Genomic DNA, 22,247 nt, shown 5'->3' with positions numbered 1-22,247 from the left:
AACCTTTCAGATCTCATCACAATGACTAATTTAAACAATGAAGACTGATACAGCAACAGCAAAAACGTCAACATGAAACCTTTAACAGTGCATAAAGCAAGTCTTTCTTGGTCCAGGGACAAAACAAACAAAAAGTCACACAAATTAAAGGAAGTTGCCGTACCAAACCACCAATCTGACTCCATGGCTGGTGTACACAGATGCTTATACCCAGGAGTTCCAGGTAGCACATGCTCCTGGCCCAATTTGGTGCCATTCGGATGTTTTGGCCTCAGTTGTTCCTTATTTTCTTCAAATCTTGGGGTAGAAGCTGCAGCGACAGAAAGGCATACAGGAGTCCCGAGCTCCACTCCATGTGGAATGAGTCTTCAAAAGAGAGCCTCTTTGAGAACTCCAACACGCAAAAAAGCTGAAATTGTGTGTTCTAGGCAGTGGCAAAAAGATTGAGTCAGGGTTCTCCCCAATAATGGAATTTACCCTATATGCCACCTCCCGGTGTAACTGATTTGTCGTACGCTATGCAACAGAGGCTGTATTTATCTGCCTTAGCATTTAGAGATCCCGCCAGGTGGCTCACCACAAGAAAAATCACTGATGTCCAGCCGCTTCCAGTGGAGAACAGCCTCCCGATATTAGACCCAAGACCACATATGATCTTGCTTATTTCAGTTCCACATAGTGGTAGAGTTGTACATGAGCGCCTTTAACACCAATCGAATCACCCTCAGTGGCAGCAAATGGATGTAGAGCTGAGCTTCAGCCAGACACACACCAGAGGCCTCAGATCTCCCTCTCTCCCTGATGGCCTCCCCAGCCCAGAAGCGATGCATCCATCACTGCTGTCAAATGCAGATAGGGCATGGAGAGGAGTCTGTCACTGACCCAATTGCAGTACAGCATCCACCACTGCAGGTCTTTTGCAGTGTACATTGAAATCCAGATACAATCCAACAGACTCCCTTTGTGTCAAGTCCACTGGGACTTTAGGTCCCATTGCTAAGCCCACATATGCCATCTGGCACCTTGCAATTCCAGCAGCCTCAGACTCATCCCCACTGAGATCGAAGATAGAGGCTGAAACATTGGGATCATAGCCCAAATATCCTGGGCATTTGGCTCCCTGGGAAAGGCATGGGACATACCATATCCAGAATGTCTCAGATGAATTGGAGTGCTGTGAAGGAGTCATGTTTGATTTTAACACTTTGATATTGAATCTCAACAATGTTAGGCCATCGTCTGGAGGTGGTTGCTGACTGCCTGGGGCAAGTCCACCTTTAATAACCAATCATCGAGCTTGGGGAACACGAGTGACCCGTAAACTCCAAAAGTGTGCTGCGACCACCACCATTACTTTATTTAGCACCCCCTGGGGGCATTGGTGAGGCCAAAGGGAGCACTGTAAACTGAAAATGCTCTGGCTTACTGTGATCTGCAGGTAGTGTGTGCGAAAATAAGGTCCTGCAGGTCCAATGACACTACCTAGCCTCCTGGGAGTTGAAGAAGCAGGGTCTGAGGTAGCATGAGTATTTTGAATTTGTCCTTCCGGAGAAAGACGTAGAGATCTATTACAAGATGAAGGCCTCTGTCCTCCTTCGGCACCAGAAAGCAGTAGGAGTTACAACCACCTCGGACTTCTGATGCCAGAACCCTCTCTACGACTCCTTCGGACATCAGGCCCAGGACTTCCAGCTGCAAGACGGACAGATAGTGCTCGACAGCTGCCCTTGATGGTAATGGAAAGTGTGCCAGGAAGAAATAAATAGGAAGGGGTAGCCCTGAAAGACAATTTGGAGAACCCACTTGTCTAACGTAAAGGCTTGCCATCCTTGGAGGAATAGCCAGATGCTGCCTCCAAATTGGGTGGCTGCATGCAGCAAAGGACACAGTGAATAGGTTTTGCGGCTTCAGCAATTAGAGGGGCGGGGGCCTAAGCTGCCCATTGTCCCATATGCCCTGGACTCTGCCTTTGTAAGCCACGGCAATAAAAGGGCTGGGAGACCTGCCGAGCTGGTGGTGGCGTCGGATGTTGGCGGTATTGGAAACCCATACTGGAGCCTCGAAAGGGGCAACATTGTTGATAGCACAGTCTAGATAGGGCAGACAGGCCCAAGGGAAATGCTGGGATGCTGTTTTTTGTTGTTGTGTCTTTTTAAAGATTCCAGGGCAGAGTCTGCCTTCTTGACAAAAACGAGAGTCATCAAATGGTATATCGACCAGGGATACCTGGACATCTTCTGAGAAGCCTGCAGACATTATCCAGGCAGAGCGCCGAAGGGACGCACTTGTACCAATCATCCAATCTAATCAGTCAGCCATGTCCAAGGCAGAGCATATTACAAATTTTGGTGCATCGAGGCCGTCCTGGAATGATTGGGTCAGGGGCACATGGAGGTAGTCTGGAACTGCTGGTAAAACTTGGGTCACCATGTCTGCCTAGAGGACAGCTGGCATTTTCCGATCACAGAGCAAGACTTGAGGAGGAAACTTGAGCTTGCCAAATATCTCTATTACTGAACAGGCAGGGCGGTGGAGAAGGAATTTTGATTTACCTTGCAGGGTTGCACCAGCATCACAAAGCTCTATGATGTACAATGTTGCGCAAGGAAATCAAAGCTCTATAGTGTATAATGTTGCACAAGAAAATCAGGGTCGTCTGGCAAAGGCCATTGGGACAGAGCAACCTTCCTATTGACTGGTGGCCCCAAACAGGGTTTCGCCCAAGAGGATGTCTTTGAGGGCACCCTTGAATGGTAATAGAGGTTCTGCAGGTGCTTGACCAGACTGGATTACCTCTGCTAGAGCAATAGGCTTCACCTCTGTAGTATGGTATTGCAATGTTCTATTACTGTATCGATATTGCTGCGGTTGATATCCCAGCACACTGTCGTGTTGCTGTGCGGAATCACTTGCAGGAATACCTTGTTTCATTACAGGGACAGGCAGTAGTTTTTGTAGTCTCAGCTGACGCGGCTTACCCATTTGAGTTATATTACTCATGGGTTACATTTCCCGCGGTAGATGCTCCATATCGGACAACGGAAATTCCGATTTCTGCTTGGCAGCATGCAGTTTGGTTTAATAGCGCCCTCCCACACGTTATTACAGCGGTCAGAAGGGCCGTTGTCGATCCCAGGCGCTACTTGGCCTGTTTTAGCTGCTTACACCCCGCATCCGAGGGGGGGCAGTTAACAGCTCCCCAACAGCGACCCCTTTACGACTCTGCGTGTCAGTTATTAGGGGTCTGGTTCATTACATTTCCCGCTACCTCCCGGGTGGGGCCCCGGTTGGTGCGGTGCATCCAGTGGCAGGGGCGGGCTTTAGCTTAGTCCCGTCATGGTTAATGCGGTCATAGGCAAGCGTCCCCTGGATAAGGAAGAGATGCCTTTTTGGCTTGCCGAGAAATTCGACCAACTTTAAGCAGTATTCCTGAATACTAGTCCTGTGGAAAAACACAGGATCCTCACAGTTAGTTTGCAGATAGACTTAGTGCCAGACGTAAATGAATGTACAACTCGGGGTGTGATTTTTGCAGTGGTCTACACTAGGTGCTTTGGCACACCGTCAATGACTGTTCTGCCCTCTGTGATCAAGCGTGTTCAGGATGAACACGGACCAGAGGCGGCTGTGGAGTTGGGAATGAGACTCGTGGGAGCGTTTAATATGGATCGCGATCGCGTCCTTGCAAATGGCAAGGGGGATGCAGTAAGTTTCCAGGTCTCTAATGCTATGCGCGATGTCCTAGACGCCAACAAACCTCGACAGTCACCGAAAATTATTACGGAGGCTTATAAGACTGTGCGCCGTAATAGTTTGGGTGTTAAGTCTTTCGCTAAGAAAGAAAACCAGCAGCAAACTCAACAAGCTAAAGATAAAAGATAAAGATGATCGCCCAAAAGTTCAGAAACAAAATTGGAGTAAGAACAAAAAACAGGGGAAACAGCAACAGAAACAGGGGTCCTGTCCTACTTCACCTACACCTGCCCCTGCTGAGCATACATATGAGTTGCAACACCGAAGTACTATTAAGTCACCTGATAGGTTTCAGGTTCCTGAACAACGTTCTCCTCGCTCTTTGCAGGAAACATCGGTAACAGCCACCGGTGGAGGAGGCGGCAGCAGAGGTCAAAAGTGCCCAACAGAGCCGCGAGCAACCTCGTAAGGCTGACGGAAAAGGCAAGCAGGACGAGGCACCGCGTCCAAGGCCCAAGTTTCAGAAGAAGAAAGTTGCTGCAGTAACAGTGAGATATGCCACAGATAGTGAGAACGCAGCTACGGAATCTGACATGGACGCTGATGCTACTGGACAGCGCGGCGGAGATTACCATCGTTCGAGAGGCGTTGCGTCCACTACTGAAGGTGGCAGCGACTGACACCTTTGTTGTAGTTGAGACAGCTGACACTAGAGTGGCTCCCCCTGACAGGCTTTATGAAATTGTCCTAGTGATTGAAGGCGACATAGATTTTCCCCAAAACAAAACTTTTATAGTCCGTTCTAACAACTACCTATGATATTTTGTTGACGGAGGTCGACTGGCCCCCACGCTTTGACAAGCTGCTCCGCAAGGGGAGGAGGTAATCCTCCCTGCTTTCGCGCACACAGTACCGAAGGAGCAGACTCTGCAGAAGATTGGGCTAAGGCGCTTGCGCCAGCGTTGTACCGTACTCATTGTGGATGGGACAAATTTTCCCCTCAACATAAGATTCCATTGCGGTCAATGCCACAGCCTCAACCCCAATACCCCATGCGGCGAGAAGCAAAGGCTTCCGTTGTGGAAATACTTGAACAATTTGAATATCAAGGTGTAATTGAAACGTCTGTGTTTCCGATGAATAACCCACTTTTTACTGTGACCAAGCCAAATGGATCGTACCATTTGGTATTGGATTACCGCCACTTAAACTCACGTTGTCGTACGTGCGCGGTACAGAATACTCACAGTTCTGCTCTCACGGACAGTCTCGTGCATAAAAGGTTCAAAACCACACTTGACATATCCAATGGTTTTTTGCCCACAATCTGTCCTCTCTTAGCAGTCAATGGACGGCTTTTACAAGTGGTGACAAATAGCGCCAATTCCTTCATTTGGCTATAGGCTACAAGAATAGCACAGGCGTTTCTGCCACCCGCATTGTCTCTCTCCCGGAGAGGCTCGACGCAGATGCATTTTCGCATGTGGATGACATTTATCTCACAGACAACGAGTTATGGCCGCATTTGTGCCGTGTTGACCGCATAATTTGCTGTTTTGCGGACATAGCCTACAAATGTAACTTTGCTAAATCACACATTGCAGAGTACACAGTGTTGTTCCTGGGCTATGAGCTCAACAATGAAGGTTGAGGTTTAGCTCCTCACTTCCTGTAGACATGCGCACTTTTGCGAGCTCCGACGACACTGACAAAGCTACAATCTTTACTGAGCTTTTTGAATTTCGGTCGTACCTACATTCTGGAATATGCCCAGCGTATCAAGCAGCTTTATGCGTTGATACAACCACATTATTCCAAATCATGCTGGCTGCCAGAACATTCAGCCATCTTGCAATCTTTGCAGGCTGACCTACTTGAATCTAAATTCTTGTCGACTCGTGATAACCACACCAACCTGGTGATAAGAATCGTGCCAGGGGTGGTGGGTTTCACGTACCTCACTATCGCTTACAAGTCAAACTTGTACACTTCGGCTGAGTTGCGGTTTTCTACTGTGGAACATGCACTGTCGCATGGAAAACAAATTTTGGTTAGTACTCCGTATCCTGCCTTGGAGGCAGTGACGAAAGCCAGTGCACCAAACTCCAAAGCTTTGCACCCTCGGTAGATACAATGGGCCACATCCTTGACATCCCCGGATGTCACGTTTATTTTTGATTCCTCACTGCAGACTCAGGAGTACTTGCACCGAACTTTGCCTGTGTTTTAAAGGGCACTCCAGTCCCGGTCATTACACCGACATTCACATTGCTTGCAAACGGTAGTTATTTGTTGTTAAATAATGAGGATTGTTGTGGTATGCATGCTGGTATTCCTTATATCGTTACGGTTTCCCAGCGCGTAGTTTGCTGTAAGAATGTATTGTTTCCTCCTCCACATGGGAGACTCGATGGTTCCATCTGGCCTTCTATTCCAATCAGAGTTCAACAAGATGAGTCGAATAAGAGCTCTTTTGTCCCAGAAGGAAGTCCCCCTTACATCTGTGCGTGAGACATTCGTCCTTCACATTGCAAATACTCGTACTGAGGTGAATGCCTTATAAAATATATGCTTGGAATGTACTTTTATGTTTTTAATTTACCTGCATTTTCCTGCTTCTGACTATTTGCACATTTCAATCTGCTGCTGCACTGATTGGGCCGACCCCGGTTCGCTGCGGCTGACGTGCTGTTTGAGCGGAGGGCGGTTCCTTCTCCCCAGTACCATTTCCGGTAGGACGCGGTCTAGTCGTCCTCCGGAAGACGTTATTTAGCTTCCAATGGTGCGGGCGCGCAGCGGACTCAAGTAAGCCCTGCAAGCGCCACACACCGCTTGTTGTTACTCTGCTTTTGCCGCTCCCAATTATTTCTTGGCAATCTTTTTAAACAATATATGCATGGAATGTACTTTTATGTTTTTAATTTACCTGCATTTTTGCGGCTTCTGCCTATTTGCACATTTCAATCTGCTGCTGCACTGATCGGGCCGACCCCGCGGTCTAGTCGTCCTCCGGAAGACGGTATTTCGCTTCCAATGATGCGGGCGCGCAGCGGACGCACGCAGCAGGGGTGCCGCTGGCACACCTAAGGCAAGCCCGTCTGCGCCTGTCCGCGCCTGGACCGCACCCAGCGCCTGAGACGCTGGTCGTCTTTCGAACAAATTGATTAACTACGCAGCTAGGGAGCGTCTTTAATTTAAGCAAACGAGGGAGGGTTGCTGACTGGTAGGGTCGGGACACAGTAGCACGTGTGCTGGTTGTGGGTTCTCGCTTTCCTTAGAGGTGGGATCCACAGCCTTAGATGCATCCCTGACTCACCAGAACCATGACCGGGAGAAGTCTCAGGAAATAAACACACTCTATGGTGGGCTTCTTAATGTGAGGTCCTTGGGAAAGCACAGGTATGAAATAGCTCAAATAATAGACAACTGGGGGCTGGATATCTGCTTTATAACTGAAACCTGGGCAGATGCGGCCTCGGATCCTGATTTTATTACTGCTACCCCTGTGGGGTACAGAGCGGTTAGAGTAGACTCCAGCGCATTCAGAACGCCTCAGCTCGTGTAGGAGAGTAGGGTCTGCTATCCTATGGTCACCCCAAATTTTTGCTTTTTACTTCACTGGTTTATGACTTAATGTGGCTGTGGGCCTGCTAATCAGACCCACAGCCTGCTGTTCTCTCTCTAAATTGTAACCCATGTACTTTAGGTGCATAACGAAATTGGAACTGGTTCACCTTATTGGCCCCTGTAACAGTGTACCCAGGTACCCAGGGCATAGGTGCTTCCAAGGCCTACCAGGGGCTGCAGCATGTATTGTGCCACCCCTGGCCTGGCCTCCATATTTGACACAACTGGCTGATCACTCAGCTGGGGTAAGTCGGTGTAACCACCCCTTACTTAGGTGTAGTATGCCTATACCCAACCTAAAATGGACACATATGTTCCTATCAGTCACTCCTATGGAAGGCCTCATCAATCCTGGAGGCAGAGTGCTTGGAAATATGTGAGATGGTGCTCTGGCATGAGCTGAGCCTGTCTGCAGCTTTCGGAACCATGTCCTTTAGCTGTTTCATGATATTGCCATACCATATACTCTTAAGTGCATTATGAACCTCGCGGTTAAATGCTATCTTGGGTTTGGCTTTATCAAAACATGTCGAGTAAGGTGTCATACGAATTGGAATACTACCCCCTCGCCAGTTCCGGCGACGGGGGTAGCATTCCACCCTTCTAGAGGGACACGACATGTACCTAGCCTGAACCCCGGTTAAAGTTAAACAGAGCCTTAGCATCTCAAAATGGATGCTGCCACCACAGACACAAGTCTGACCTCCTGCTGCTGGGAGTCCTTCCAGCGAGGGCAGCTTGGACAAAGGGTTTCCTGCCTGGGGAGGTGCTAGCACCACCCCAGACAGGATTTTGTGTATTGGGTAGGACAGGGCTGAAAAGAATCAGACATGCCTGGGGCACACAAGGTGTCCCTGTGCATAGGCCAGTTCAAACCGGTGCTGGGGCTTCCCAGCCCCAGTCTTGGCGCGAAACTGGACAAAGGAAAGGGGGTGTAACCACCCCCCTTCCTGGTTCCACCCAGAGGAGGGACCTAGTAGGTGATCCGGCCCCCCAGATTCGAATAAGAGTGGGAGCTGTGTCCTGAGACTTCAGATCATCCTGAATCAACTTGAAATACAGAAGAAGACTGGACTTCGACATTCTGCTGCACAGAAGACGGAAGAGAATCTCCCTTGTGGCCAAGGAGTGACCACCCTGTGAACACAGGCACCAACCAGCAACTCGACGTCTGCTTTGCCGCCGCCTCCCGCCGGAGCCCGAGCCCAGAGCCTGACAAGACCCAGACTCCCAGACTTCTCACCGCCCGATCCACAGTCCCTGCAAAGAAGGGACCCATGGAGGCACCGAGAGACGTGGGACCGGACATCTTGGAAGACCCCCGAAACGCTGACTGCGCAGCATCAGAGGCACCCTCGACGCTGTGCTTTGGGGTTTGAGAAGCCCTAACCTCGAGCAGCACTTGCACCAAAGATCAGCCCCCCAGCATCTCCACGATCTGCGTGGGGCCCTTTTGCATCGTGCCAGTCGACGCGCCATCCCGGCCACTTGCCACGTGGCTAGCGGCTATCTTGGCGACGAAACCTTCAACTTACACTGCGGGTCTGGTTGCTCCAGACTTGCCCTTGCTCCTGTAAAAAGGAGTACCTGCTCTGACCTTGCTGGTCCGAGTAACCAGCCTTTTTCGATTCCTGCGTGGCTTGCACTAGCCAAGGCCTGTTTGCTCCAATCAAGTTGCCGACACCGCCAACAGCGAGAAGCCTGCGTGGGACAGCTCGTGACCGACTCCTGGACGTCTTCGACCCCTCGTGTCCACGTGGCTGCAGAGAGAAGCTACACCTCGACGCCTTTTTGCACCCGACATTGCCTGGTTCCAGTCTGGTTCCACGGTAGTCACTGGCTAGTGACTTTGAACATTGTCCCCTCTGCTTTCAGGTCTTCACCTCTTCAGATCCACCCTTGGATCCACCGGAACTCTTCACATCGAGCCGCCTGCAGCATCTTCAGCTCCAAGCACCATCGACCTGCGTGACGAAACCCGACACTACTTCGACCCTATGCACCCGCTTCCTGTGGGTGAGGTATCTCAGCTCCGCCGGTGTTCCCACACTGGTACACACCTCTAGTGTCTGTGTCTCAAGTTTCATCCTTCTAGGTCACTCGAAAGGTTCCTTTTTAATTAACTTTGTAACTTTTACGCACCATTGACATTGCATTGGTAAAGTGTGCACTTTCCGCACTGCACCCGAGTCCCGCGGGCCTTTCCCGACTTCTTCACTGCTAGTCCCGAACAGCTCCAGCGATTCCCCAGGCCCTAGGCCTCTTCACTTTCCCCATAGTGGTTCTTATACCACTATTTTAGTATATGGTTTAGGTGGCCCCTAGGGCTCATCCATAATTGTGCAACTTTTGTGTATTTAAACTGTGTTTTGTTTTAACGCATTTGCTTCTGTGCTCATAAAGAGTATCAGGGATATTTGTAGTAATACATCTATATATATTTTCAATATATATCTGTGTGGTGTCCTTTCATTTGGTATTCAAGGGATTGTGTATGGTAAAACAGCTTGCTTCACATGCCTTTACAGAGTTTAGCCTAAGACTGCTTAGTCCATGCTACCCCTAGGATAGCTTGTCTATAAGGTTGACTTTACAACCTGCACCATAAGGGGTTGCTTGGCATGGTACAAGGTGATCACTAGAACTAGTGAGCATCATATACCAGGCCAACTTCTCACATTGGTGAGCAGCGGATTGGGATTTGAGCTTGCTGTTGTTTTACCATTACAATCTTTGAAAATATCATTTGAAAGATCATACAGGTACCTGATAGGTACACTAAAACAAGACTAGATATACTTAAGTTCTACTGAACTTAGTTGTTGTAGAGGATAGGGAGTAGCACACCCTGACTACAACTACTAGATAGGTTTTGTAGGAAAACACAAGTGTAGGTAGATTGCAACACATCCACCACACTAGAGCAATGTCTGGAGCAGAGGGATCCACTAGAACCACCTCTGTTGAGAGTGACCCTCCAAGGGCACCATCCAAATTTGCTATCTTTCCATTTAAGGAACTGAGGCAACTGTGTTCCATGAGAGGAATCAAAACAGGTCCTCCTCCTACAGCAGGACACCTCAGAGAGCTAGACCAGTCTGAAGCTCTAAAGAACTCCAAGCCAGGCACCTCAGGGACTGGTGAGGAAGTTTCTCCTTCTGAAGATGATAACCCTGATGCCCCTGCCCCTGTCATCCAGATAGATGAGGAAGACCAGACCCCTGGGAATTCTCAGCCTGAGGAAGAAGAAGGGGAGGAGGTAGAAGAAAGTGATTCTGATGATGATAGAGATAGCCAGGTGTTAGTCACCAGGCTAACCTAAGCTTATTTGGGACTGAAGGTGGGTCCAACCCATTCAGACCCCCAAATGGACTTAACCAGGAGCATAGGAGGAGGAGGAATCACTCAGGTGAGTCCAATACTTCCCATGTTTCTAAAGGTTCTCATGGTAACTCCAGAAGGGAGTTCACTAGCCCTCAGAGAAGGGAACATGAGGCCAAAATGAGAGAGGCTGAACTTAGGATCCAGAGACAAGAATTAGAAGTTGCCCTGGCCAAAGAGAAACTTGCTAGAGCAAGGCAGCCTAGAGAGAGTGGATTAGATTCCACTGGTGGCAGCACTATCCATAAGGATAAAGACAGGTCCTACGACAATAGAAACCTGAGTAAGATTGTGCCCCCCTACAAAGTTGGGGATGATATCCACAAGTGGATGACTGCACTTGAGAGAGCTTGCAAAGTACAGCAGGTCTCTCAGGAGCAGTGGGCAGCAATCTTGTGGCTCTCCTTTGAAGGTAGAGGCCGAGACAGACTCCTCACAGTTAGTGATGGGGATTCTAGAAACTACCTGGTCCTGAAGAGTGCTCTGATTGATGGGTTAGGCTTAACCACTGAACAGTACAGGTTAATGTTCAGAGACACCCAGAAGACACAGACTCAGGACTGGTCTGAATTTGTTGAATGTGCCACTAAGGCTCTGGAGGGCTGGTTGCTGGGAAGTAAGGTTACAGACTATGAAGGATTGTATAGTTTGCTTATGAGAGAACAGATTTTAAATAACTGTCAGAACCAGCAGTTGCATCAACATTTGGTTGACTCAGATCTAACCTCTCCCCAAGAATTGGGAAAGAGGGCAGACAAATGGGTTAGAACCAGAGTTAAGCAAAAGAACCAGAACCAGAACCAGAACCAGGGTGGTGACCAAAAGAAAACAGACCAGAAGGGTGGGGAGCAGAAAGCTAAAGACCAGAAGTCTTCAACAGGGCCCCAAACTAATACTGAGGGTGGGTCCCAAACTTCCAAGAAGAAGAAGAAGAAAGAAGGTCAAAGAAAACCCTGGTGTAGCTTTTGCAAAAACACCACTCACTGGACAAGTGATTGTAAAAAGGGTGGAGCCACCAACACTGCAGCCCCTAAGGCACCTGCACCCACTAGAACAGCTGGCAGTGTTGGGCCACAGACTAAGGGGGTAGTGGGTATCACCTAGGGAACTTATGGAGATTCTGACCTAGTCAGAGTCCCCACACAGGCTGTTCTGATTTGTGATGGGGAGATTGATTTTTCCCCTACTGTCAGTCCCAATAACTTGGGCAAGTACAGACAGACACCTTTAATTAATGAAAAAGTGGCTCAAGCATACAGGGACACATGTGCCAGTGTCACTATGGTGACGCCTAGCTTTGTGGACCCTGGACAGTACATACCAGGTGATAATTACCTGGTGACCAATGCCAGCAATGTCACTACTACACATAGTGTGGCAATTGTTAACTTTTCCTGGGGAGGGGTAACTGGCCTAAAAAGAGTTGTGGTTAGTGCTGATCTCCCAGTAGAATGTTTGTTGGGCAATGACCTGGAGAGCTCTCTATGGTCAGAAGTTGAGTACAGGACTCATGCAGAGATGTTAGGGATATCATCACATGTCCTTGCTGTGACCAGGTCACAGGCCAAAAAGTGCCTCTCTGAACCTCAGGTCTTGGATCCTGGAACAATGGACCAAGTACCTCCCAAGACAAGGAACAGGAGGGCAAAGGCGGGGCCTTCCCAAATGCCTACAAGTGAGGATCAGCCTTCACAGGAAGATGATTCTGAGACTCCTGAAGGAAATGTCCCTATAGAGCTTGAACCTGATCAGGTTGAGTTTCTGGGGACAGGGGGACCTTCTAGGGCAGACTCAGTTATCCTGTCCTTCTCTTGAACCCCTCAGACAGCAGGCTGCTGCTGAGGCTGCTGGGAATGCTCAAGGTACCCATAAGGTTTATTGGGATGATGGGCTCCTTTATTCAGAGGGTAGAGACCCCAAGCCTGGTACAACCAGGAGGTTGGTCATACCTCTGCAATTTAGGGGCTTCCTTCTTACCTTGGCACACGATATTCCCTTAGCAGGACACCTAGGCCAGAACAAAACATGGGACAGACTTGTCTGTCACTTTCACTGGCCTCACATGTCAGAAGATACAAAGGAGTTTTGTCGCTCCTGTGTAACCTGCCAAGCCAGTGGCAAAGCAGGTGGTACCACAAAGGCCCCCCTAATACCATTACCTGTGGTGGGGGTGCCCTTTGAGAGAGTGGGGATTGACATTGTTGGACCAATGGATCCCCCTACAGCATCTGGGCACAGATTCATACTGGTGGTGGTGGACCATGCCACCAGGTACCCAGAGGCAATTCCACTTAGGACCACAACAGCTCCTGTTGTGGCCAGGGCCTTACTTGGAGTTTTCTCCAGAGTGGGGTTTCCTAAGGAGGTAGTATCTGATAGAGGTGCAAACTTCATGTCAGGTTACTTGACAGCTATGTGGAAGGAGTGTGGTGTTAACTATAAGTTCACCACCCCCTATCATCCAAAATGCAATGGGCTTGTTGAGAGATTCAACAAGACCCTAAAGGGCATGATCAAAGGATTACCTGAGAAGCTCAGGCGAAGATGGGATATCCTTCTGCCCTGCCTTCTGTTTGCTTACAGAGAGGTCCCACAAAAAGGAGTTGGCTTCAGCCCCTTTGAATTGTTGTTTGGACATCCTGTAAGAGGACCCCTATGTCTGGTGAGGGAAGGATGGGAGTTACCTCTCAAAAAGCCCAAGCAAGACATAGTGGACTATGTACTTGGTCTCCGCTCCAGGATGGCTGAGTATATGGAGAAGGCATCCAAAAACCTTGAGGCTAGCCAGGCCTTACAGAAAGCCTGGCATGACCAAAATGCTGTCCTGACTGAGTACCAGCCTGGACAGAAGGTATGGGTGTTGGAGCCAGTGGCCCCAGCAGCACTCCAAGACAGATGGTCTGGACCCCATACAATCATGGAGAAAAAGGGAGAGGTTACCTACTTGGTGGACCTAGGAACTCCCAGGAGCCCCCACAGGGTGCTCCATGTTAACAGGCTGAAAGCATATGTTGACAGGGCAGACATGGGCTTGCTCATGGCTACAGATGAGGGGCAGGAAGAAGAGAGTGACCCTCTCCCAGACCTGCTGACTCAGAACCCTGAGGATGGCTCAGTTGATGGTGTGGCCTTAGATGGCAGCCTCACTGAACACCAGCAACATGACTGTAGACAGGTTTTGCAGTCATATCGGCATATGTTCTCCCTGACACCCAGTCAGACTAACTGGTGTACCCATGTGGTGGACACTGGTGATAGTCTTCCTGTAAAGAACAACATTTACAGGCAGCCTGACCATGTCAGAGACTGTATCAAGGCTGAGGTACAAAAGATGCTGGAGTTAGGTGTCATTGAGCCTTCAGAGAGCCCCTGGGCTAGCCCAGTGGTTCTGGTCCCCAAACCTCACACCAAAGATGGAAAGGGAGAGATGAGGTTCTGTGTGGACTACAGAGGACTCAATGCTGTCACCAGGACAGATGCACACCCAATTCCAAGGGCAGATGAGCTCATAGACAAATTGGCTTCTGCCAAGTTTTTGAGCACATTTGACTTGACAGCTGGCTACTGGCAAATCAGGTTAGCTGAGGAGTCTAAAGCCAAGACAGCATTTTCTACCCCCAGTGGGTATTACCAATTTGTGGTGATGCCCTTTGGTTTGAAGAATGCACCTGCCACCTTCCAAAGGTTGGTGAATCAAGTCCTTACTGGGTTGGATGACTTTTGTGCAGCATATCTGGATGATATTGCTGTCTTTAGCTCCACCTGGGAGGATCACCTGGTCCACCTGAAGGAAGTGCTAGAGGCTCTGCAACAGGCAGGCCTCACTATCAAGGCAACCAAGTGCCAGATAGGGCAGAGTAAGGTTGTGTACTTGGGCCACCTTGTGGGTGGAGGCCAAGTTCAATCACTGGAGAGTAAGATTCAGACCATAAAGGACTGGACTCCTCCAACTACCCAGACTCAGGTCAGAGCTTTCTTGGGCCTGACTGGGTACTACAGGAAGTTTGTTAAGAACTATGGGTCCATTGTGACTCCTCTTAATGATCTGACATCCAAGAAGATGCCCAAAAAGGTTCAGTGGACAGAATACTGTCAAAAGGCATTTGATGACCTGAAGAAGGCCATGTGCTCTGCACCTATCCTGAAGAGTCCTGACTACTCAAGAGAGTTTATTGTCCAAACAGATGCTTCTGAGTTGGGAGTGGGAGCTGTGCTTTCACAACTTAATGTAGATGGTCAAGACCAGCCCATTGCTTTCATTAGCAGAAGGCTGACCCCCAGAGAGAAACGTTGGTCAGCCATTGAGAGGGAGGCCTTTGCTGTGGTGTGGGCCCTGAAGAAGTTGAGACCATACTTGTTTGGCACTCACTTCAAGATTCAGACCGACCATAAGCCCCTCTTATGGCTTAATCAGATGAAGGGTGAAAACCCCAAACTGCTCAGGTGGTCCATTTCCCTACAGGGGATGGACTTTACAGTGGAGCACCGCCCAGGGACTGACCATGGTAATGCAGATGGTCTCTCCAGGTACTTCCACTTAGAACATGAAGACACAACTGGTCAAGGTTAGTCTAATGTCCCTGCGTTTGGGGGGGGGGGGTTGTGTAGGAGAGTAGGGTCCGCTATCCTATGGTCACCCCAAATTTTTGCTTTTTGCTTCACTGGTTTATGACTTAATGTGGCTGTGGGCCTGCTAATCTGACCCACAGCCTGCTGTTCTCTCTCTAAATTGTAACCCATGTACTTTAGATGCATAACGAAATTGGAACTGGTTCACCTTATTGGCCCCTGTAACAGTGTACCCAGGTACCCAGGGCATAGGTGCTTCCAAGGCCTACCAGGGGCTGCAGCATGTATTGTGCCACCCCTGGCCTGGCCTCCATATTTGACACAACTGGCTGATCACTCAGCTGGGGTAAGTCGGTGTAACCACCCCTTACTTAGGTGTAGTATGCCTATACCCAACCTAAAATGGACACATATGTTCCTATCAGTCACTCCTATGGAAGGCCTCATCAATCCTGGAGGCAGAGTGCTTGGAAATATGTGAGATGGTGCTCTGGCATGAGCTGAGCCTGTCTGCAGCTTTCGGAACCATGTCCTTTAGCTGTTTCATGATATTGCCATACCATATACTCTTAAGTGCATTATGAACCTCGCGGTTAAATGCTATCTTGGGTTTGGCTTTATCAAAACATGTCGAGTAAGGTGTCATACGAATTGGAATACTACCCCCTCGCCAGTTCTGGCGACGGGGGTAGCATTCCACCCTTCTAGAGGGACACGACATGTACCTAGCCTGAACCCCGGTTAAAGTTAAACAGAGCCTTAGCATCTCAAAATGGATGCTGCCACCACAGACACAAGTCTGACCTCCTGCTGCTGGGAGTCCTTCCAGCGAGGGCAGCTTGGACAAAGGGTCTCCTGCCTGGGGAGGTGCTAGCACCACTCCAGACAGGATTTTGTGTATTGGGTAGGACAGGGCTGAATAGAATCAGACATGCCTGGGGCACACAAGGTGTCCCTGTGCATAGGCCAGTTAAAACCGGTGCTGGGGCTTTCCAGCCCCAGTCCTGGCGCGAAACTGGACAAAGGAAAGGGGGTGTAACCACCCCCTTCCTGGTTCCACCCAGAGGAGGGACCTAGTAGGTGATCCGGCCCCCCAGATTCGAATAAGAGTGGGAGCTGTGTCCTGAGACTTCAGATCATCCTGAATCAACTTGAAATACAGAAGAAGACTGGACTTCGACATTCTGCTGCACAGAAGACGGAAGAGAATCTCCCTTGTGGCCAAGGAGTGACCACCCTGTGAACACAGGCACCAACCAGCAACTCGACGTCTGCTTTGCCGCCGCCTCCCGCCGGAGCCCGAGCCCAGAGCCTGACAAGACCCAGACTCCCAGACTTCTCACCGCCCGATCCACAGTCCCTGCAAAGAAGGGACCTGTGGAGGCACCGAGAGACGTGGGACCGGACATCTTGGAAGACCCCCAAAACGCTGACTGCGCAGCATCAGAGGCACCCTCGACGCTGTGCTTTGGGGTTTGAGAAGCCCTAACCTCGAGCAGCCCTTGCACCAAAGATCAGCCCCCCAGCATCTCCACGATCTGCGTGGGGCCCTTTTGCATCGTGCCACTCGACGCGCCATCCCGGCCACTTGCCACGTGGCTAGCGGCCATCTTGGCGACGAAACCTTCAACTTGCACTGCGGGTCTGGTTGCTCCAGACTTGCCCTTGCTCCTGTAAAAAGGAGTACCTGCTCTGACCTTGCTGGTCCGAGTAACCAGCCTTTTTCGATTCCTGCGTGGCTTGCACTAGCCAAGGCCTGTTTGCTCCAATCAAGTTGCCGACACCGCCAACAGCGAGAAGCCTGCGTGGGACAGCTCGTGACCGACTCCTGGACGTCTTCGACCCCTCGTGTCCACGTGGCTGCAGAGAGAAGCTACACCTCGACGCCTGTTTGCACCCGACATTGCCTGGTTCCAGTCTGGTTCCACGGTAGTCACTGGCTAGTGACTTTGAACATTGTCCCCTCTGCTTTCAGGTCTTCACCTCTTCAGATCCACCCTTGGATCCACCGGAACTCTTCACATCGAGCCGCCTGCAGCATCTTCAGCTCCAAGCACCATCGACCTACGTGACGAAACCCGACACTACTTCGACCCTATGCACCCGCTTCCTGTGGGTGAGGTAACTCAGCTCCGCCGGTGTTCCCACACTGGTACACACCTCTAGTGTCTGTGTCTCAAGTTTCATCCTTCTAGGTCACTCGGAAGGTTCCTTTTTAATTAACTTTGTAACTTTTACGCACCATTGACATTGCATTGGTAAAGCGTGCACTTTCCGCACTGCACCCGAGTCCCGCGGGCCTTTCCCGACTTCTTCACTGCTAGTCCCGAACAGCTCCAGCGATTCCCCAGGCCCTAGGCCTCTTCACTTTCCCCATAGTGGTTCTTATACCACTATTTTAGTATATGGTTTAGGTGGCCCCTAGGGCTCATCCATAATTGTGCAACGTTTGTGTATTTAAACTGTGTTTTGTTTTAACGCATTTGCTTCTGTGCTCATAAAGAGTATCAGGGATATTTGTAGTAATAAATCTATATATATTTTCAATATATATCTGTGTGGTGTCCTTTCATTTGGTATTCAATGGATTGTGTATGGTAAAACAGCTTGCTTCACATGCCTTTACAGAGTTTAGCCTAAGACTGCTTAGTCCATGCTACCCCTAGGATAGCTTGTCTATAAGGTTGACTTTACAACCTGCACCATAAGGGGTTGCTTGGCATGGTACAAGGTGATCACTAGAACTAGTGAGCATCATATACCAGGCCAACTTCTCACACTCGACTCATTCTGGACATCCCTCGCCACAGCCACATCTCTGCCCATCTCAAAGACCTGCACTGGCTCCCCGTCAGCAAGAGGATCACGTTCAGACTCCTCACCCACGCACACAAGGCTCTCCACGACACGGGCCCAAAGTACCTCAACAGCCGCCTTACATGCTACACACCCACCCGCCAGCTCCGATCCGCCAGTCTTGCCCTCGCCTCCGTCCCACGAATTCGCAAATCCACCGCCGGAGGAAGATCCTTCTCCTACCTGGCAGCCAAGACATGGAACTCCCTCCCCACCCACCTACGGCTGACCCTGGACCATCTGTCCTTCAGGAAACCAATCAAGTCCTGGCTGTTCGAGCAGTAGCGACCCCCCCAGCGCCTTGAGACCCTATGGGCGAGTAGCGCGCGCTACAAATTTTGTTGATTGATTGATTGATAGATAGGACTTCTAAAAGAGGAGGTGGAATAGCTATTATTTTTAGAGACTGTTTTGTAGTTACTATCCACCCAATTTCCACCCCGTACTATGAGGCTCTTCAATTTACATGCAAACTCAGTGCCAAATTGACTTTCAAGGGCATGTTACTATATCGCCCTCCAGGTACGAGAGCTAGTTTTCTAGCCAATCTTGACCCTATGTTAGAAGCGGCTCTTTTAAATGAAGATTTTACCATTCTTAGAGATTTACATTTTTATCTGGAGGACTTAAACAATAAAGAGACAACCATGTTGTTAGACACTTTAGAGGCGGCTGGATTGGTTCAATTGGTAATTCCACCCACCCATGCGGCTGGTCATACTTTGGATGGAATTTGTTCATCTGCTAATGAGCTAAGGATTAAAGATGTTGTTCCTTTATCATAGTCTGATCATTCACTTATTAGATTTAGTCTTCCTAGTAGTAAGATTGGACAGGTTGGCAGCTTGAAGCCACCTGCTACCTCCTGTAAAGCATGGAGTAAAGTGGACAAAAAAGTCCATCGCACTCAATTGGAAGGTTCCTACCTGCAACTTCCAGATAATGTGGACGCTGCCGTCACAAACTATACGAACTGGATTTCTGAGGCGGTCAGTGTTCCTATTAAAAAACTATCCTGTAATAGGTCGGCACCTTGGATTTCTGATCTGCTCCGTAAGGAAAAACAGCACTGTCGACCTATGGAACGACACTGGCGACTGAACTATCTTGACTCAGATAAACAAGCTTATAAGATGACATTAACAAATTATAAAAAACTACTGATTGCAGAAAAAAGTAATTATTTTAGTAAACAGATTTAATCAGCAAGGTATTCCTCTAAAGAGCTTTTTGCTGTTCTCAACAAACTTACAGTAACTAATGCACCGGGTAGGATGGGGAACCAACAATTCTCTAATGATATGGCATGATGATTCAGTTCCGTGCATCGCTCTCCAAGAGCATGATTTAGATTTAGACAAGAGCAGTTTGCTCAACTTTTCCCCCATTTCTTCAGAATTATCGAGCAATTATTTAAAGAAAGCAAAGGCAGGTTCTCCTTTGGATCCTTGCCCATCAGTCTTTCTTAAAGATTTTACAGACCTGGTAAACCCGGTGCTTGCGAATATTTTTGATTTGATGTTCTCCTCTGGCATCTTTCCCATCAGCTGGAAGGAGACGTCCATTCTTCCCTAGCTAAAAAAGCCTACTTTAGATGCCACTAACACTCTTAATTACCGTCCCATTGCCCGCTTACCCTTACCAGCAAAAATTGTGGACAAAATTATGAATATTCAACCGACACATTTTATTAATGAAAATTAACTGTTGGATCACTCCTAGTTTGGTTTCCGCAAGGAACATAGCACAGAAACAGCGCTCATTAAGGCCACGGAGGAACTCAGAGCGGTAATAGATGGAGGGGGAACAGCTGCATTGGTGCTCCTCGATCTATCTGCCGCGTTTGACACGGTGGACCATACTCTCTTGCAAAATCGGTTAAAACATCTGGGAGTTGATGGAACGGCCTTGGCCCCTCTGTCATCCTTCCTGAAAGAGAGGAGATCTACGGTGTCTCTTGACGGCTTCAACTCCGAGCCTTACTACTTACCTTGTGGAGTACCGCAGGGCAGTTTGTGGAATCCTTCTCTGTTCAATATCTAGGTCTCCGAACTGGCCCCTCTGATTAGAAAATTTGGCTTTAGGCTGACGTCATATGCGGACGACACCCAGATTGTGGTAGATGCTCATAAACATCAGAGCTCTCCTACCCTGCAGTTCCAAACGGCATTATTTACGGTTAACTGGATGAGCAGGCATTGTCTCAAACTTAATTCCGATAAAAATGGAAGTTTTAATATTCGGCAATCTGCAGCCTATCTGGAGCAATCTTTGGTGGCCAGCTGAGATGGGTGCGCCTCCTAAACCTATGGTCAAAGCTAAAAACTTAGGGGTGTTGATCGACAACAGACTTACTTTTTGTCAACAAACCAATGCCATTGTGTCAGCGAGATCCGCAGGCTGCACTGGCTTCCAGTAGCTCAGCGTGTTACATTTAAAGCACTGTGTCAGGCTTATAAAGCCTTGGCGCATACAGGTCCTGCTTTTCTCCAGAAACTCTTTGTCTGGTATCAGCCAACCAGACAGCTCCGCTTGATGGGGGCAAGACTGTTGTCGGTACCCAGAATTCAGACCTCTCATTGGGGTGGCCGTGGTTTTTACTATGGCACATCGAGATTGTGGAATTCTCTTCCACTAGAGATCAGGAGTGCCAATTCACTTGTTGGTTTCAGGAGAAACCTAAAAACATGGCTGTTCCAGGGATAGGCGCTCAGCAGGTTACTTGTGTCCTCAGCGCCAAGACACCGTTTGGTATTTGTGCGCTCTTATGAATCTCATTAACATTAAACACAGACCTACCCTTGCATTTCGGTGCTTTGATTCACACAATCTTAAATGCCTAGTCTACTACTGGCCTGGCACATTTTTTTAAAGTAGTATGCTCTGGCCTTGTGACCTCGTTTCAAACTATATTTGGTGTGATCCCTGCATTTTTTCATTTGATTTTTTCGAGTGTCTTTGGCGGTTTCCCTTTGCTCCTGGCTTTAGGCGTGGGCGTACTGCTGTTAATTTGTTTACGGCAAAATGGATGCACAGTCTGTGCCCCACGACGATCTGTCCCAGCTGCTCCTCCTTCGTAACTGGATGCTAGAATACTATGGATCGCTGCCTCTGGCGACTCGGAGTGTGGCATATGGTTTATCTTTCCGGTTCTCATCCTTCACTTGTGTGCAGCCTGTTTTCCATTGCCTGGATTGCGGATTTCAATGGGCCCTGGACTTTTGTCTCTGCAACACGGTGTCTCCTGACCTGCATTTTAGTCTACTAATGAGTCCCTTAGTTGCTCATGAACTAGATTGTCCTAGTGCCGGGATTAAATCCTGCGCAGCGGCTCATGGGGTTCTAGGCAATTGGAACATTTGGACTGCGGCCAATGACTTTCTGGAGAGCAGTTATCTTGAAGTAAGCCAGAGTTGTCCTCTGATGGTACTAGAGGCTCCGGCAGTCGAGGAACATGTATGTTCTTTCTCTTTACTTAATTGGATGGCTAAAATGTTCATGGATGATAACGAATACCTATTGGAGGCAGTTGCAATGTATAGTGCTTATACGGTATTGGATTGAAGTACAGATTTTTTTTCTGCTTCATAAACACGTACTGAACTTGTGAATATTTTTTCTTTTAATGTCTTCATTTTTCCTTATATGTTTAAGGTCCTTTTTTCACACCATGGGCGCCCGTGATTGGTTTTACTGACTTGGTTACTTTAATTCTGATTTTTATTCCCAATTCTCAAGTTTGGCAAAATTTCTGACTCGAACTCTGCGTTCTATGAAGCTTGCCCCGGTTATTGTGCGTTCCCCGAACACGGAAGGGTGTAGTATGGTTTGGGGCCTTTTTTTACGTGCATGTTATGTTAGCATGGCTTATTAGAAGTTTAAACGCCATTTTACCTTTCGCTGCTTTTTGCATACAACACTGCTTAGCTGTTTTTGCAAGTTAGCTTTCACAAAGGTCTATAAATGAGAAAAGGTTTGTTTTTTGACATCTCTAGACATACATCGTGCCCCCAGTCTGTACAGTGAGTGCTGAGCCATCAAGGTTATCATAACATGTAAGCCTGTTTATCGTCATGTCCGTGTAACTCATTCTAGACACAACATTTTGGCAGCTGCGAGCC

The 22,247-nt window shown here is 48.7% G+C and overlaps 1 protein-coding gene across 2 annotated transcripts in view; it reads right to left on the bottom strand.

The window, feature by feature from the left end:
- Positions 1 to 22,247, bottom strand: part of SMC6 (structural maintenance of chromosomes 6) — a 1,026,872-nt gene that overhangs the window by 714,363 nt on the left and 290,262 nt on the right. The window lies entirely within an intron of this gene.

This window comes from Lissotriton helveticus, chromosome 6 (assembly GCF_964261635.1).
Source record: "Lissotriton helveticus chromosome 6, aLisHel1.1, whole genome shotgun sequence".
NCBI classification, from domain to species: domain Eukaryota; kingdom Metazoa; phylum Chordata; class Amphibia; order Caudata; family Salamandridae; genus Lissotriton; species Lissotriton helveticus.
The sequence above is the reverse complement of the archived record's forward strand: the minus strand, read 5'-3'. Positions and strand labels throughout refer to the sequence as shown.